The 16,618-nt window shown below is 40.8% G+C and overlaps 1 long non-coding RNA gene across 1 annotated transcript; it reads left to right on the top strand.

The window, feature by feature from the left end:
* The first annotated feature begins 5,083 nt into the window (after positions 1–5,083).
* LOC142759144 (uncharacterized) lies at positions 5,084–14,822 on the top strand. The gene is made up of 13 exons (XR_012883099.1): positions 5,084–6,323; positions 6,449–6,513; positions 8,462–8,518; positions 9,602–9,666; positions 10,415–10,453; positions 10,567–10,669; positions 10,789–10,854; positions 11,588–11,638; positions 12,962–13,012; positions 13,128–13,192; positions 14,081–14,131; positions 14,252–14,304; positions 14,515–14,822. It is a non-coding gene; the product is annotated as an uncharacterized LOC142759144 (long non-coding RNA).
* The last annotated feature ends 1,796 nt before the right edge of the window (positions 14,823–16,618 follow it).

Below are 16,618 nucleotides of genomic sequence, written 5' to 3'. Positions count from 1 at the left end.
ATTATTTAGTTACTGTATGGAGTTATTATTCAGTCACTGTATGGAGGTATTATTCAGTTACTGTATGATGGTATTATGTAGTCTCTGTATAATGGTATTATTTAGTCACTGTATGGAGGTATTATTCAGTCACTGTATGGTGGTATTATGTAGTCTCTGTATGGAGATATTATTCAGTCACTGTATGGTAATATTATCTAGTCACTGTATGGTGGTATTATTCAGTCACTGTTTGAGGGTATTATTTAGTCACAGTAAGCATTAAAGGGTTATTCTCAATATGATCATTTAGCCCCGATCCACGGAATAGGTTATAAATGTCTGATCAGTGGTGGGTCGACCACTGGGACCCTCACCTATCCCGAGAACGGGGGTCCTGAAGTGCCCTATGTGAATGGATCGGTACTGTGCATTCTTGGCCACTGCTCCATTCACTTGCTATGGCGCTGCCGGAGATAGTTGATCATGCGCAGCGACACATCCTGTAGACAGCCGATAAATGATCATTATGAGAAAACCGCTTTAAAATTAATAAAAATTATTTATGCCTCCTCGGGTGGGGAGATATGTGGATAAATTCTCTAGAAATAACCCTGTTTGTATGTAACTTTTTTATGTGTGGTTCAATAGTGAAGAAGATGAGGATGAAGAAGGAGTGGAAGAAATTTATGTAGAGACAGAAAATATTGAACATGTAAAGAGAGAGATTGAGACAGAGAAAGCATATGAATATGATAACATCATTGGGTATGTAAAGAATCCGGCTACAATGAGCTTATGGTATACAGACACTAAATAACGTACATTATAGATATTGATTTGATAATGAATGACTTGGGTTATCCAGACAGAGTAATACATGGCGATACAAATATGACATAGAACACGTGCCGGATAAGTACACAGGACACGTCCACGGGCTAACAATAGGACTAATGTTAGATGAAGGTATATTATTGGGGTTGGGTTACACTCTTGTGCTGGACATTATAACTCATGATACCATTATAACATTGAGCTACTTTATCTGTATTTTAATACTGTCATGTGTAACACAATATGGGTGTGAATATTTCTATGTGGGCAGGGGTGATGTTCCTTAATTATACATCCGTAGAGCAGATAGAGTGCGTCCTATACTCTCACAATCTTTACTTTCTAATAGTATGGAGGAAAATGAGGACGAGACTAAGATAAAACAGGAGAAAAAGAAGATGAACACCGAGAAGGGAGAGATGATGAAGGTGGAGGAGGATGAGGAGGAAGAAGGGATGATGAAAGTGGAGGTGGATGAGACAATGGACAAACATGAGACCACCAGTCGGTAAGTACAGAATCCTGCCACGATGATCTGATTGTAGGCAGACGCTATGTTATCCAGACTTAGAGTGGCATAAAGTATGGTGGCACATATACCGGGTTACAAACATAATTTACACTAGAGGGCGCTAGTCATTTATCATATTAGACATTACAGGGTGACATGAGTGGGTATGTTTCATGTTTCATGGCCCCAGTTACTTTTAAGTTCTTTATACAGGAGAAAGCCTGGTGTGTTTAAAAATATTCTGTATGTAAATAAAGGACAATCGCTCTGTAGAAATATATGTGTCACGGGGCCTATAGAGGATGGTGTGGATCCACTATGTTGCCAACGAATTTGGCGTGGGGCTAAACTGAGGAGCGGAGTCTAAGGGATAGCTAGGTTTATATCTTTTAACCTCTGTATGGAGATGTGGACTTGGCTGCTAGTATGCCAAGGTCGCTACCCCCAGAGGAGTTTCTGTTGGCAGCAGCTGACGTGTAGAGGCGAGGTACAATAACTGCAGACAAGATGCAGCATCCGGTCAAGTTCAGGCAGGGTCGATAATAAATAATCTCAGGAGGATACAACTAGCAAACTGGAGTTTTGAACCTAATTGTTCAGGCAAAGAGCAATGGGAAGGCTTGGTGATTTGGCACGTGCTGGCACTATAAGAAATGCGTGCCTTAGTGGCCAACAGAGGAACAACAGGAGAGTATCGGCGAGAAAGGCAATTGCCGAATGTGGATTCATTCAAGAAAATGTATACTTGGCTGAATTTCCACACTGGAGTCTAGGGGGTCACTTATTTTACTCCTATGAGCGCCGCCTCATTCAGTCTCCGCAGGACAATCTTATTGCATAGACTAATCCTACTAGTCCTTCACTCATGACATGGAGCTGATCTTATTTTATTTTTTTACTTTTTTCTTAAAGAAGACACAAATGGTGGCTACCGAAAAGCTTAAGAGGTACCGGGACAAGAAACATGTGAGTAATTCACGGAGAGTTGGTCCTGCTATATCACATAGTAAGAACTACAATTATAAGTATAATTCTAGTATGACGTTTATCCTACCATAGAACATGTGATGGGATTATACAGGTTATACATCCGGGTTATTAGATGTTTTCTGACGTCACTAGGATTATACTTAAAGTGTAACTAAACTTTCAAAAAACTTTTGACATATTACAGTGACATGTCACAAGTTTTGATCAGTGGGGGTTTGAGCGCTGAGTGAGTGCTGTGCTGCTTAATTTCAGATCAGCTTCACGAGGAAAGCCGCACCAGCGGTGTACGGGTTTATAGACTGTCTATTGACTCTGGAATTCGATGGCTCGGCTTTCCGAGACAAGCTGATCAGAAACAAAGTGACACAGCTTTCATCCGAGCGCTTCTGCCACTATGTTTTAGCAATCAGTGGGGGTCTCAGTGGTTGAACCCCGACTGATCAAAACTTCTGACACAACACTATGACATGTCAAAAGTTTTTTAAAAGTTTAGTTACCTTTTCATATTTCTATTACTAACATTTCACAGGCTATTTATTTATCATTAAATCGTATTTTTTCACCAGCAACGGAAACAGCGGCCGTGCAGCAGAAACACGAACATCAAGGTAATAAATGCAGGTTCCATGTGGGCTTTATCACACCTTATTTTTTTTATGAATGTTCTTGCTGGCAGGAAAGACCAGCTTTGTTTCTCCCCTGCATTTCCAGGTAATACTAGTCCAGTGGTTACTAGACATTATTCATCACTGCCACTATATGAGCAGAAAGCAATGCACAGAAAACAGTTTGTGTTCCCCCTGACATCCCTACACATGCATCAAATACAGAAAGTCCTTCGATGCTATCACTAGCCATGCTTCTCTATCACATAGCGCTCCACTGGACGCCTGTATTGTGCTGATCTAGACATTTACTATATGATTTCCTTCTGATGAAACACTTGTTTTCTTTCGTCAAAGATTCTTCAGAGCAATTTTCTGCTGCGCCACCGTCAACACATCAGAATAAGCAGTAAGTATGTGAGACCCTCCCCAGACAGGGACATTCTCCAGTCCAGGACATGTATACTCTTTGTGTATATAGCTCTAAGGCCACTTTCACACTCAGTATTTTGCATCAGTATTTATAAGCCAAAATCAGGAGTTGGTCCAAAACATGGAAGACATGCAAATCTTTCCATTATACTTTTGCTATTCATGTTCCGCTTCTGGGTTTGGCTTATAAATAGTAAAGCAAAAGACTGACCAAAATCATGCAGTGTGAAAGTGACCTGTCAATCAATCTGCTGAACTCATTCCTCTTTTTTTCTAGAAAATAATATCAACAGTTTCAGAAACATCAGATTAAACAGTGAGTATATAAGACCCTCCACGGACAGGGATATTCTCTAGTCCAGGACATGTATTCTGTATGTGGTATCAATCTGTTTAACTCATTCCTTCCCTTTTTTCTAGACATTAACATCAAAAATTGTCATCAGTAATTTGGGCAGCATAACATCAAAACATCAATAGGGAGTATACGAGACCCTCCCCAGACAGGGCATTCTCCATTCCAGGCAGTGGCGGATCATCATTAGGGAGGTTCGGGTGAACCGCACAGACCCCCTCATGCCCGGTGGCGTCGCTAGCACAGGAGGGGGCCCCGGTGCCAGGGCTGCACCTGTCATGAGGCAAAGTGAGATTCTGTCCGACTCCCAGCTATTAGCAGCCGTGGTCTGTGCTGCTAGCTTACATCTCCCTGTACTGCTTTAGAAGCTCCCCCTCCAGCCCCCCTTCCCTGCTCTACACACCTCTCCTCCTGCTCCTCCTCCTGCTACTGCTGTTACCAGTCGGGATGTGAGGGAGGGGGAGGGGAGACTGTCTGCGGCACTGTGTCGGGCCATCAAGCTGCTGAACGCCCTTCACAAATATCCTACATAAAAGGTAAGTGCATGTGTGTTTACAATGTGTACTTTATATGTGTATAATGTGCATATTCATGTGTGTACAATGTATGTATAGTGTTTGTTTGTATGTATATATAGTGTATGTATGTATATATAGTGTGTGTGTGTGTGTGTATGTATGTATATATAGTGTGTGTGTGTGTGTGTGTGTGTGTGTGTGTGTGTGTGTGTGTGTGTGTGTGTATGTATGTATATATAGTGTTTGTGTCACGGACACAGGGTATGCGAGACAGACTGGGTTAGACTAACAATGCCCAGGCAAGGATCAGAAGGCCTGGGGCCTTCTTATAGACCAGGAAATCATGGCAGTTGATGATGACGATCCTACGGTACACAGCAGGACGGAGCGGAAGTGAGCGCTGGCGTCTCCTAGGAAGTAGACAGAGGCCAGCGCTAACGGATCCATGGCTGCGGGCATCGGGAGGTGTTTCTCTGTTCACAATGCAAATAAATATATATAATTTTGACAATGTGATTTTCTGCTTTTTTTTTAATATAATCTATCTCTCACTGGTAAAATTAACCTAGCCTAAAAATTCTAGACTGTTCATGACTTTGACAGTGGGCAAACTTACAAAATCAGCAAGGGATCAAATACTTATTTCCTTCACTGTATATATATATATATATATATATAGTGTATGTATGTGTATATAGAGAGTATGTGTGTATATATAGTGAGTGTAAGTATGTATGTGTGTATATATATATATATATATATATATATATATATATATATAGTGTGTGTATGTATGTATATATATAAATAGTGTATGTATGTGTATATATAGCGTATCTGTATATATATATATATATATGTATGTGTATATATAGTGTATGTATATATTGTAACAACCTGGGGACCACTTAGCTCACAGGATCGCCATCTCCCGGGTGAGATGGTTGGCATACATAGAAAGTTCACTCCAACTCCTTGAATAAAAGGTTTAAACCAGCCGCAGCTAGCTTTATTGTCTTCACCACAGTAATCAGTGTTACAACAATAAATATACAAAATAAACCCTAGGCCGTCCAGCCTCTAACCAACACATTCAGTGTCCCTCACTACGAGACACTGAGCATTGTGCCCAGCACCTCAAAACCTTCACAGTTTTACCTCACACGGTGGTGACTCTCACAGGCTAGCATGCCTGTCTTCCCCAGACTGAGAGCTCTGTGTGAACTGTACGCACCTTAATTAAAGAGCCGTCTCAGGTGAAGCCTAACTAAGCTCATCAGACAGCCCTATTCCAGGCTTTACACCCAAGCAACAGCAGAGAAAACCCTCTCTGTTGTACATGCTCCCTGGTTGCTTAACACCTGAGTTTCTGCACCGTCCAGTAGCTGCACTGCTACAATATATATGTATGAGACGTCGTCACCTGTGAGTCACTGGAATTGTAGAGAATCTGTCCCCTCTCCTGACATGTTTATTATAGAAAATCCTTGTATTCCACATGAAGTCTTTGTGCAGTCCAGGACTGATAGAAAAATTTGTGTTACCAATCCCCTTGTCAGGAGGATGTGTCCCTAGACAGTGTGATACTGTCAGTATGTAGGGGCACAGCCCTGTGAAAGAGGAATCAGAACATCCATTTGTTAATGCTTGTGCAAAAAGGTAGGGTTAGCAATAGATGCGGCGTGGCGGTGGAGAAGGGGTGGGCCTAAGTTTGGCTAACAGCCCAGGGCCTATGGTCTACTTAATTCGCCACTGATTCCAGGATATGTATTCTGTCTTTGTATTATGTATATAGCTATGTCAATAAATCTGTTTAACTCATTCCTTCCCTTTATTTTTAGACATTAATATCAATAATTTTCATCAGACATTGGCAGCATAACATCAGGACATCATAACATCATTAGTAAGTATATGAGACCCTCCCCAGACAGGGACATCCTCCAGTCTATGGCATGTATTCTGTCTTTGTATTATGTATATAACTATGTCAATAAATCTGTTTAACTCATTCCTTCCCTTTATTTTTAGACATTAACATCAATAATTTTCAGCAGACATTGGCAGCATAACATCAAGACATCATGACATCATTAGTGAGTATACGAGACCCTCCCCAGACAGGGGCATCCTCCAGTCTATGATATGTATTCTGTCTTTGTATTATGTATATAGCTATGTCAATGAATCTGTTTAACTCATTCCTTCCCTTTATTTTTAGACATTAACATCAATAATTTTCATCAGGCATTGGCAGAATAACATCAGGACATTATAACATCATTAGTGAGTATACAAGACCCACCCCAGACAGGGGCATCCTCCAGTCCAGGACATGTATTCTTCTCTTTGCATATATATTTATTTATGAAGTCAATCAGTCTGTTTAACCGCTTCCCGACAATTTGTCGTATGAATATGTCATGGAAAGCTAGTGCTTCCCGCATTTTGCCGTATCTATACGACAAATGGTGGACACCTCCTCAGAAGCTGAGTCGGTGCCACCATCCCCGGGTGTTGGCTGTATGTTACAGCTGACACCCTGGGGTTATGGCATTTAAGGGGTTTGCAGCTCATCGGCACCCCAGCAATGAAATTGCTGGAGTGCCGGTGACTGCAAAGGCAACCGGAGGCCTAACATTTTCCTCCCGGAATGCCTAGTACAGAAGTTTTTCTGGGCCCGCCTGGAGGCAGGGCCTAAAAGGCTTCCAGAGCCGCCTGTAAGCGTCATCAGCGGTGGATGTCAGCTGTATGATACAGCTGACATCCACCAGTAACGGCAAGAACCGGAGCTAGCTCCGATACCTGCCACTAACCCCCTAGATGCAGCGATCGAAATTGATCGCTGCATCTTAGAGGTTGGTAGCAGATCGGCAGCCCTGCCATGCAATCAGGGCTGCCGACTGCTGCTATGGCAACAGGAGGCCTAACAATGGCCTCCTTCTCTGCCATTACAGAAGCCAATTAGGCTTTGCCCGGAGGCGAAGCCTAATCGGCTTGCTGTCAGTGAATGACTGACAGATATAATGCATTGCACTACATTGGTAGTGCAATGTATTAGAAAAATCTGACAGTTGGACCTTCAAGTTCTAGTGGGACTAAAGAAAAGTGTAAAAAAAGTGAAAAAAAAAAAGTTGTGAAAAATATAATAAAAGTTTCAAAGTAATAAAATAGTGTAGTACCGTCTTAGTCAGAGACAATATGAAATGTTAAATACTTTTGTGTCAAAAAAGACAAAAGTATAATAGGTATGATACCTTTATTGGCTAACCATAAAAGTTATATATGCAAGCCTGAAGAAGGAGCCTGTGTGCTTTGAAAGCTTGCATATAGAACTTTTATGGTTAGCCAATAAAGGTATCATACCTAATATACTTTTGTTTTTTTTTACACAAAAGTATTTAACATTTCATAAAGTAATAAAATAAAACACAATCACCTTTTTTTCCCTTATCAGGTCCTTTATTATTAAAAAAAATAAAAATAAACCATACATATGAACTTTAAAAATTGCATGTTATTTATTCCATGCGGTGAACGGCGTAAAATAAACCCCATAAAAACAATGCCGGAATTTCTGTTTTTTGGTCACTTTGCCCTACAAAAATTGGAAAAAAAAGTGATCCAAAAGTTGCATGTTTCCAAAAATGGTACCTATAAAAACTATAGCTCGTCTCACAAAAACAAGCCCTCATAAAGCTCCACTGATGAAAAAATTAAAAAGTATAGGTCATCAGTATATGATTGGTGGAGATCCGACACTCGGACCCCACACCGATCAGCTGTTCCGGCTGCCTCTGGGCATCAGATTTTATGCAGTTAACGGTGTCGGAAGCAGATGGCTCTTTTCACTTGAATAGGAGCAGAGCTGCTGTCTTGCAGAATGGCCACTATACTGTGACTGGAGCCATCTGCTACTGACCCTGACATCTATTGCTCAGAGTCAGCCGAAACAGCTGATCGGTGCAGGGACCAGGTATCCTGTGCATACGTAATCAGTATGAAAACTACTCCATGCCTGGACAACCCCTTTTGTCATTTCTTCCCTTTTTTTATAGACACTAACATCAATATTTTTTATGAGACATTGGCAGCATAACATCTTAACATCATTAGTGAGTATAAAAGACCCACCCCAGACAGGGGAATTCTCCAGTCCAGGACATGTATTCTGTCTTTGCATATACTGTAAGTCAACCAATCTGTATAACTAATTTCTTACCTTTTCTTCTAGACCTTAACATCAATAATTTTTATGAGATACGGGCAGCATAACATCAGGACATCAGAAGTGAGTATATATGTCAAGGTCGGTGGCAGATTTGCAGACCTGTGACCGAAATGATTAGGCAGGAGGGTGATAATATCAAAAGCGCTCAAGTACCAGTCCAGGTTTAGTACGCACTTAAAGGGGTTTCCCACCTTGGACAATTCCCTGGGACCCGAACCTATCTCTAGAACAGGGCCCTCTAAACCCACTACTAGCTCACTCTGCTCCCGCTGCCTCCTGGCCACATCCTGGTTAGGTGGTCGGGAGTTACGGAAACAGAGTACCACGGCGAGCTACGCTGTTTCCGTAGCTACCGAGTTCCTGAAACAGCGTAGCTCGCCGCGCTACGCTGTTTCAGTAACTCCCATTTACTTCTGTGGGAGTTACGGAAATAGCGTAGCTCAGCGAGCACTTAGAGCACTTAGGAAGTGGTCGGGAGGCAGCGGAGTCGAATAAGCTAGAACAGGGTTTAGGAGGCCCCGTTCTAGAGATAGGCGCGGGGACCCACATGGGACTCTGGGACCCACATCTGTCAGACTTTTAATGCATATCCTGTTGATATGCCATAAATGTCCAAAATGGGAAAACCCCTTTAAGCGGCAACAGATTATAGCGTGAGGCAGAGATGTTAGGAAATAATCTCAGTTTGGTTCACATATAAGAAGCAACAGGTTGCAGTATTAAGCAGATATGTGGTCAGGAAACAATTACATTTCGGTACACAAATAAGCTGCTACAGTTTGTAGCGAAAGGAACTAGACTACAGGCGGGAACCTTAATAGTCTGACAATCAGGAAGTGCAAGGGACAGGTTTATATAGTAAGCCAAAAGAGTGAGACCAATCGGGCAATAACGAAAAGGACTCCAGAGGCAAAAGTCAATAAAACCTACACAACAGATTCAGGAGTGGAGCTGTCCAACATCCCCTATAGCTCAATGAGAAGAGCTACTGCCTCGGACACAGGAGTTTCTGTGTTTGAATGGTGATGATATGAGACCCTCCCCAGACTGGGGCATTCTCCAGTCCAGGACTTATATGATGTCTGTGTATACAGCTACAGTCAATCAATCTGCTTAACTCATACTTTCCCCTTTTTTCCCCAGACAATAACATCGTTGATTTCCATCAGATATTGGCAGCAAAACTTCAGAAGACCAGAACATCGGCAGTGAGTATATGAGTCCCTCCACGCACAGGGACATTCATTCTTCAGTCCAGGACATGTATTCTGTTTGTGTATTATATATATATACAGCTATAAGTAACTTGCTCATTATTTTGCATTATTATTTATATGCCAAAAAACAGAAGTGGGCCCAAAACATGGAAGAGGTGAAAATTTTTCCATTTGGGTATGTTTGCAGATTTTCCACAACGGATATCGTTATGTATTACCGTAGCAGCAAAGTGGATGAGATTTGAATAAATTTCATCGACAGAATGCAGAAAAAATCTGCTTAGAAAACAATCATAAATTGACCTGCGGTGCGTTTTTTTAATCCACAGAATGTCAACGGAATTGTTGCACTTTTGATTTGGGTTTTGCCTATTGAATTCAATGAGGAGTTAAAATCCGCAACAAATAACAAATGTTGATATTTTTGCGCAGAAACGATGCGATTTAAAATCTGAAACAATACAAAACCGTTTTTTGTTTAAAATAATAAAAAAGTCTATCTTTGTCATAGCAACGGCTCCTATTCTTCCCAGCTGCTCTTCATGCAGCCCGGCCTTCTGGGATGATGTTTTAAACCAAGTGACAAATGCAGCCAATCACAGGCTGCAGCGGTCACATGGGCAGGAGCATCATCACATTCTGCAGCCCAGGACATGTATTCAGTCTTTGTATTATATATACAATCAATCAATCAATCAATCAATCAATCAATTTGTTTGACTTATTCCCTTTTTTCTAGAAAATAACATCAACAGTTTCAGAAACATCACAATAAACAGTGAGTATATAAGACCCTCCCCAAACAGGGACGTTCTCTAGTCCAGAACATGTATTCTGCCTGTGCAATAAATTATCCAATCTGTTAAACTAATTTCTTCCTATTTTTTCTAGACATTAACATCAAAAATTGACATCAGAGATTTGAGCAGCATAACATCAAAAATTGACATCAGAGATTTGGGCAGCATAACATCAGTACATCATAACATCATTAGTGAGTATACGAGACCCTCCCCAGACAGGGGCAACCTCAGGTCCAGGACATGCATTTGGTTGGTGGATTATGTGTATAAAGCTAAAAGTTAATGGTTCATTCCTTTAATTTTTTTCTAGAAATTAACATCAAAAATTTTCGAGCAGACATGGGCAGCAAAAGATAAGAACATCCGAACATAAGTAGTGAGTATATATGTCAAGGTCGGTGGCAGGTTTGGAGACCGGTGGCTAAAATGATTAGGCAGGAGGTTGATAATAGCAAAAGTAATTAAGAAACAGTCCAGGTTCGGTACACAGATAAGCAGCAACAGGTTGTAGAATGAAGCAGAGACGTGGTGAGGAAACAATACAAGTTCGGTACACAAATAAGGTGCTACAGTTTGTAGAGAAAGGAACTAGTCTACAGGCAGGAACCTCAATAGTCTGACACTCAGGAATTGCAAGGACAGGTTTATATAGTAAGCCAAAAGAGCGAGACCTAAAAGGCATTAAAGGAAAGGAATCCAGAGAGGCAAAAGTCAAGAAAACCTGGACAACAGATTCAGCAGTGGAGCTGTCCAACATCCCCTATAGCTCAATGAGAAGAGCTGCTGCCTCGGACACAGGAGTTTCTGGGTATGAATCCTTACAAAATGTGACCCTCACCAGGCAAGGACATTCTGCAGCCCAGGACATGTATTCTGTTTGTGTATATAGTTATAAGCCCCCTTTTCCATGGCAGTCATTTGGTCAGTATTTTGTATGGGTATTTATAGGCCAAAACACGGAAGAGGTGCAAAACTTTCAATAATACTTTTTATATTTATGTTCTGTTTCTGGATTTGGATTATAAATACTAATGCAAAATACTGACCAAAATACTGCCGTGTGAAGTGGCCTGTCTATCAATCAACTTAACTCATTCCCTTTTTTCTAGACAATAACATCAACAGTTCCATCTATTGGCAGCAAAACATCAAACTAAACAGTGAGTATATGAGACCCTCCTCAGACAGGAACATTCTCTAGTCCAGGACATGTATTCTGTCGGTATTTTATGTGTATACAGCTATAAGTTAATCGGTCTGTTTAACTCATTCTTGCACTTTTTTTTTATAGAAAAATTTCAGCAGATATGGGCAGCAAAATATCAGAGCATCCTAACATCAGTAGTGGGTATATATATAAGGCTTTATGCACATGACCGTGCCCATAATCACAGTCTATGATTACAGGCATATCCGGCCGCAGACGGCTGTGGTCAGTCATACGCATTTGTGGACAGTGTTTCCATTATATAGTATGGGAGCCCGATCCATAAAATAAAAAAATAGGATTTTTTACGGAAGGTTTCTACGGTAAGGACACCTTCCCGTAAATATACGGGAAAGTGTCAGTCGGACATAATAATGAATAGGTCCGTAATTATGGACGAAATCTATGGTCGTTTGCATGGGGCCCTAATGTCGGTGGCAGATTTGAAGTACCGAGGCTGGAACAATCTGATAGGAGGTTCATAATAGCAAAAGTAGTTAACTAGCAGTTCAGATTCGGTACACAGATAAGCGACAACAGATTGTAGCGTGACGCGGAGAAGTGGTTAGAGAATAATCTAAGTTTGATACACAGATAAGAAGCAACAGGTTGTAGCTTAAAGCAGATAAGTGGTCTGGGAACAATCCAAGTTTGGTATACATATAAGTGACAACGGGTTGTAGAGTGAGGCAAAGGTGTGGTCAGGAAACAATTTACTTTCGATACACAAATGAGCAGCAAGTTTGTGAAGTGACGCAGAAAGAAACTAGACTACAGACAGGAACCTCAAAAGTCTGACAATCAGGAAGTGCAAGGACAGGTTTATATAGTATACCAAAAGATTGAGACCAATCAGGCAATAAAGCATGGAATCCATAGAGGCAAAAGTCAAGAAAATCTGGACAACATATTCAGCAGTGGAACTCTCCAAAATCCCTTATAGTACAATGAGAAAAGCAGCAGGAGTTTCTCGGTTTCAATCCCGACAATATAAGACCCTCTCCAGACAGGGACATTCTCTAGTCCAGGACATGTATTCTGTTTGTGTGTTCTGTGTGTGTACTAATAAGACCCCTTTTAAACATCAGTATTTTGTATTAGTATTTATATCCAAGATCGGGAGAGGGTCAAAAACACGGAAGAGATGTACATTTTTCCATTATACTTTTTCTATATATTTTCTGTTTCAAGTTTTGGCTGCAAAATACTGACCAAAATACTGGCGTGTGAAAGTGGCCTGTCTATGAATCAACTTAACTTATTCCATTTTTTCTAGACAATAACATCAACAGTTTAATCAATGGGCAGCAAAACATCAGACTTAACAGTAAGTATATGAGACCCTCCCCAGACAGGGACCTTCCCCAGTCCAGGACATATATTATGTGTAAATAGTTATAAGTTAAGCGATCTGTTTAACTAATTTCTCCCATTTTTTCTAGACATTAACATCAAAAAGTTTCAGCAGATATGGGTAGCAAAAGATCATAACATTCGAACATCAGTAGTGAATATATATGTTAATGTCAGTGGCAGATTTGAAGTCCTGTGACTGAAACGATCAGGCAGGAGGTTAAAAATAGCAAAAGTAATTAGGTAACAGTCCAGGTTCGGTACGCAGATAAGCAACAACAGATTGTAGCATAGAGACATGTTGAGGAAATTATCTAATTTTGATACACAGATAGGCAGCAACAGGTTGTAGCGTAAAGCAGAGATGTGGTCCGGAAACAATCCAAGATTTGTGCTCAAACAAGTGACAACAGGTTGTAGAGTGAGGCAGAGATGTGGTCAGAAAATAATTCAATTTCGGTACACAAATGAGCAGCAACAGTTTGTAGAGTAAGACAGATGGAACTAGACTACAGGCAGGAATCTCAATAGTCTGACAATCAGGAAGGGCAAGGGACAGGATTATATAGTAAACCAAAAGACTGAGACCAATCAGGCAATAAAGGAAAGGAATCCAGAGGCGCAAAAGTCAAGACAACCTAGACAGCAGATTCAGCAGTGGAGCTCTCTAACATCCCCTATAGCTCAATGAGATGAGCTGCTGCCTGGGACAGGAGCTTCTGGGTTTCAATCCAGACAGGGACATTCTCCAGTCAGGACATGTATTCGGAAATGTATATATATATATATATATATATATATATATATATATATATATATAGCTATAAGGCAACTTTCACGCGTCAGTATTTTGCATCAGTATCTGTAAGCAAAAAATAGAAACTGGTCTAAAACACAGAAGAGTTGTGAATATTTATATTATTCTTTTTCTAATTATGTTTTGGTTTTGGCTTATAAATACTGATGAATAATAATGACCAATATACTGCAACGTGACAGTGACCTGTCAATCAATCTGCTTAATTTCTTACCTTTTTTCTAGACAATAACATCAACAGTTTCCGCTATGGGCAGCAAAAAATCAGACTGAACAGTAAGTATATGAGACCCTCCCCAGACAGGGACATTCCCCAGTCCAGGACATGTGTTTTGTATATGATCTGTATACAGCTATAAGTCAATCAATCTGTATAACTCATTCCCTTTTTTCCAGACAAGAATATCTATAATTTCAGAAAATGACATCAGAATATGAGCACATCACCAGTGAGTATATGACCCTCCATAGACAGGGGCAGACTACAGTAAACTCTCTATTCTATGAATTTTCAGTCGCATCCATTTCCCACACCTATTAGTCCTGGTGGGTGGGGTGATGTGGGGCCATATATTGCTCTGGGGCCCTGTGACTGCATGTTACTCCGCTGTGTGTCATGGTCGTATTCTTCTGGTTATAAAATATGTGTTCTTCTACAGGTCACCATGAAGAACCATCATCACTTTTTAATACGCACAATTTGACATCTTATAAAAAAAAAAATGCAGAAAATAACTTTTCTATCAACCAACATTGAAAAGTCAACGAAGACTTACTGGATCCTCGAAAGGGAAAGGGAGTATTTTATTTGAGGCGGCATATAGGACATCAAACACAAAGCTACGAGACAACATGTAGAGCCCGAACATCAATCATCATCAGCGGCAATACCTTTCCCAAATTTGCCACCTGGATTTAGTTAATTCATTATCATTGCGGAAATTAAAAAAATAAATTTTAAAAACTCTGTTCTTCTGTTTTCTCTTTCACTTCATGTCTTTCCTGCTTTATGGGTAAATAAACAGAGTTATGTGGCTGTGGAGAGGGGAGAGTCTGGGAAAGTCCTGGAGGAGTTCTGATGATGACCATAATGGTTGTCACTCGGCTTTGTAACCATTCTCCATGGAGGAAATTAATTCCCATCAATGGAAATATCTTTTTTAACCCCTTAGTGACCACCAATACGCCTTTTCACGGCTGTCACTAAGGGGCTTTAGGCTAAGGCGCCGCCTTTACACGGCAGCGCTTTAGCCTAATGTAGCGCCAAAATAAATGATCAAAGCTCCGTTCTCTCAGTTACCGGAGGTAGTTGAGGGTTCAGAGCAACAACCAGAGACCATAACGAGTGGTCTCTGGTCACGTGATCGCCGTGATTCGTTAAATCACGGCGGTCACTGCAAAGCGGCAGATCGTTACCCTTTCTCTCTCCTCTCATAGAATAACTCCTTAGAGAGAAAGGGTAATAAGTGTTCCCCAGTATACCCCAGATGAATCACCCCCCCTCCCACGTCTGATTCCCCCCTTCCGATTCCCCCCCTCACACACAAAATGGCGCGCGCATGCACTGTGCATAACCTGCCTGTGTCAGCAGCTGGCACAGAAACCATCAGGGACCGTTGTGACTGGTCCCTGATCAGGTGATCTGTGTGATAAAATCACAGAGATCAAAGACAGTTATTTTAATAACACAGCCAGGACATGGGCTGTGTTTCTCTCTCCTCTCATTGTAGTTGTTCCTTGAGAGGAGAGAGAGATCAGTCTGCGTCCTGTGCTGTAAAAAAAAGTGAAGAAACAAATCACCGCTTTCTAGTATATATATATATATATATATATATATATATATATATATATATATATATATATATATATATATATAATATAAAATCTAGACTAGCGTTAGTGCTAGTTTAGTGTAAGTGTTAGTTTAGCGTTAGTGCTAGTTTAGTGTGTTAGTTTAGGGTTAGTGCTAGTTTAGCGTAAGTGTTAGTTTAGCGTTAGTGCTAGTTTAGCGTTAGTGCTAGTTTAGCGTTAGTGTTAGTTTAGCGTTAGTGCTAGTTTAGCGTAAGTGTTAGTTTAGGGTTAGTGCTAGTTTAGCGTTAGTGTTAGTTTAGCGTTAGTGCTAGTTTAGCGTGTTAGTTTAGCGTTAGTGCTAGTTTAGCGTAAGTGTTAGTTTAGCGTTAGTGCTAGTTTAGCGTTAGTGTTAGTTTAGCGTTAGTGCTAGTTTAGCGTAAGTGTTAGTTTAGGGTTAGTGCTAGTTTAGCGTTAGTGTTTAGGGCCATAATAGCCGTAAGACTACATTAGGGCTTTATTTTATTACGTCTGTTATAAAAAATAAAAAAAATAATAGTTAGTGTAGTTTTTAGGTTTACTTTAGGCTGGGTTCACATGACAGCGTCCTATAGGGCTGAAATTACGGAGCTATTTTCAGGAGAAAACAGCTCCTGAATTTCAGACGTAATTGATTGTACTCGCGTTTTTCGCGGCGGAAATTACGTTCGTAATTGGAGCTGTTTTTGAATGGTGCCAATGAAAAACGGCTCCATTTACGTCTCAAGGAGTGACAGGCACCTCTTTGACACGGGCGTCTTTTTACTCGCCGTCTTTTGACAGCGGCGCGTAAAAAAACAGCCGGTGTGCACAGAACATCGTAAAACCCATTCAAATGAATGGGCAGATGTTTGCCGGCGCTTTGGAGCCTTATTTTTGGACGTAATTCGAGGTGTAAAACACCCGAATTACGTCCGTAAATAAGGTGTGTGAGCC

This window comes from Rhinoderma darwinii, chromosome 4, assembly GCF_050947455.1.
Source record: "Rhinoderma darwinii isolate aRhiDar2 chromosome 4, aRhiDar2.hap1, whole genome shotgun sequence".
In the NCBI taxonomy this organism is placed as follows: Eukaryota; Metazoa; Chordata; class Amphibia; order Anura; family Rhinodermatidae; genus Rhinoderma; species Rhinoderma darwinii.
Note: the sequence above shows the minus strand (reverse complement) of the source record. Positions and strands in the feature narration are given on the sequence as shown.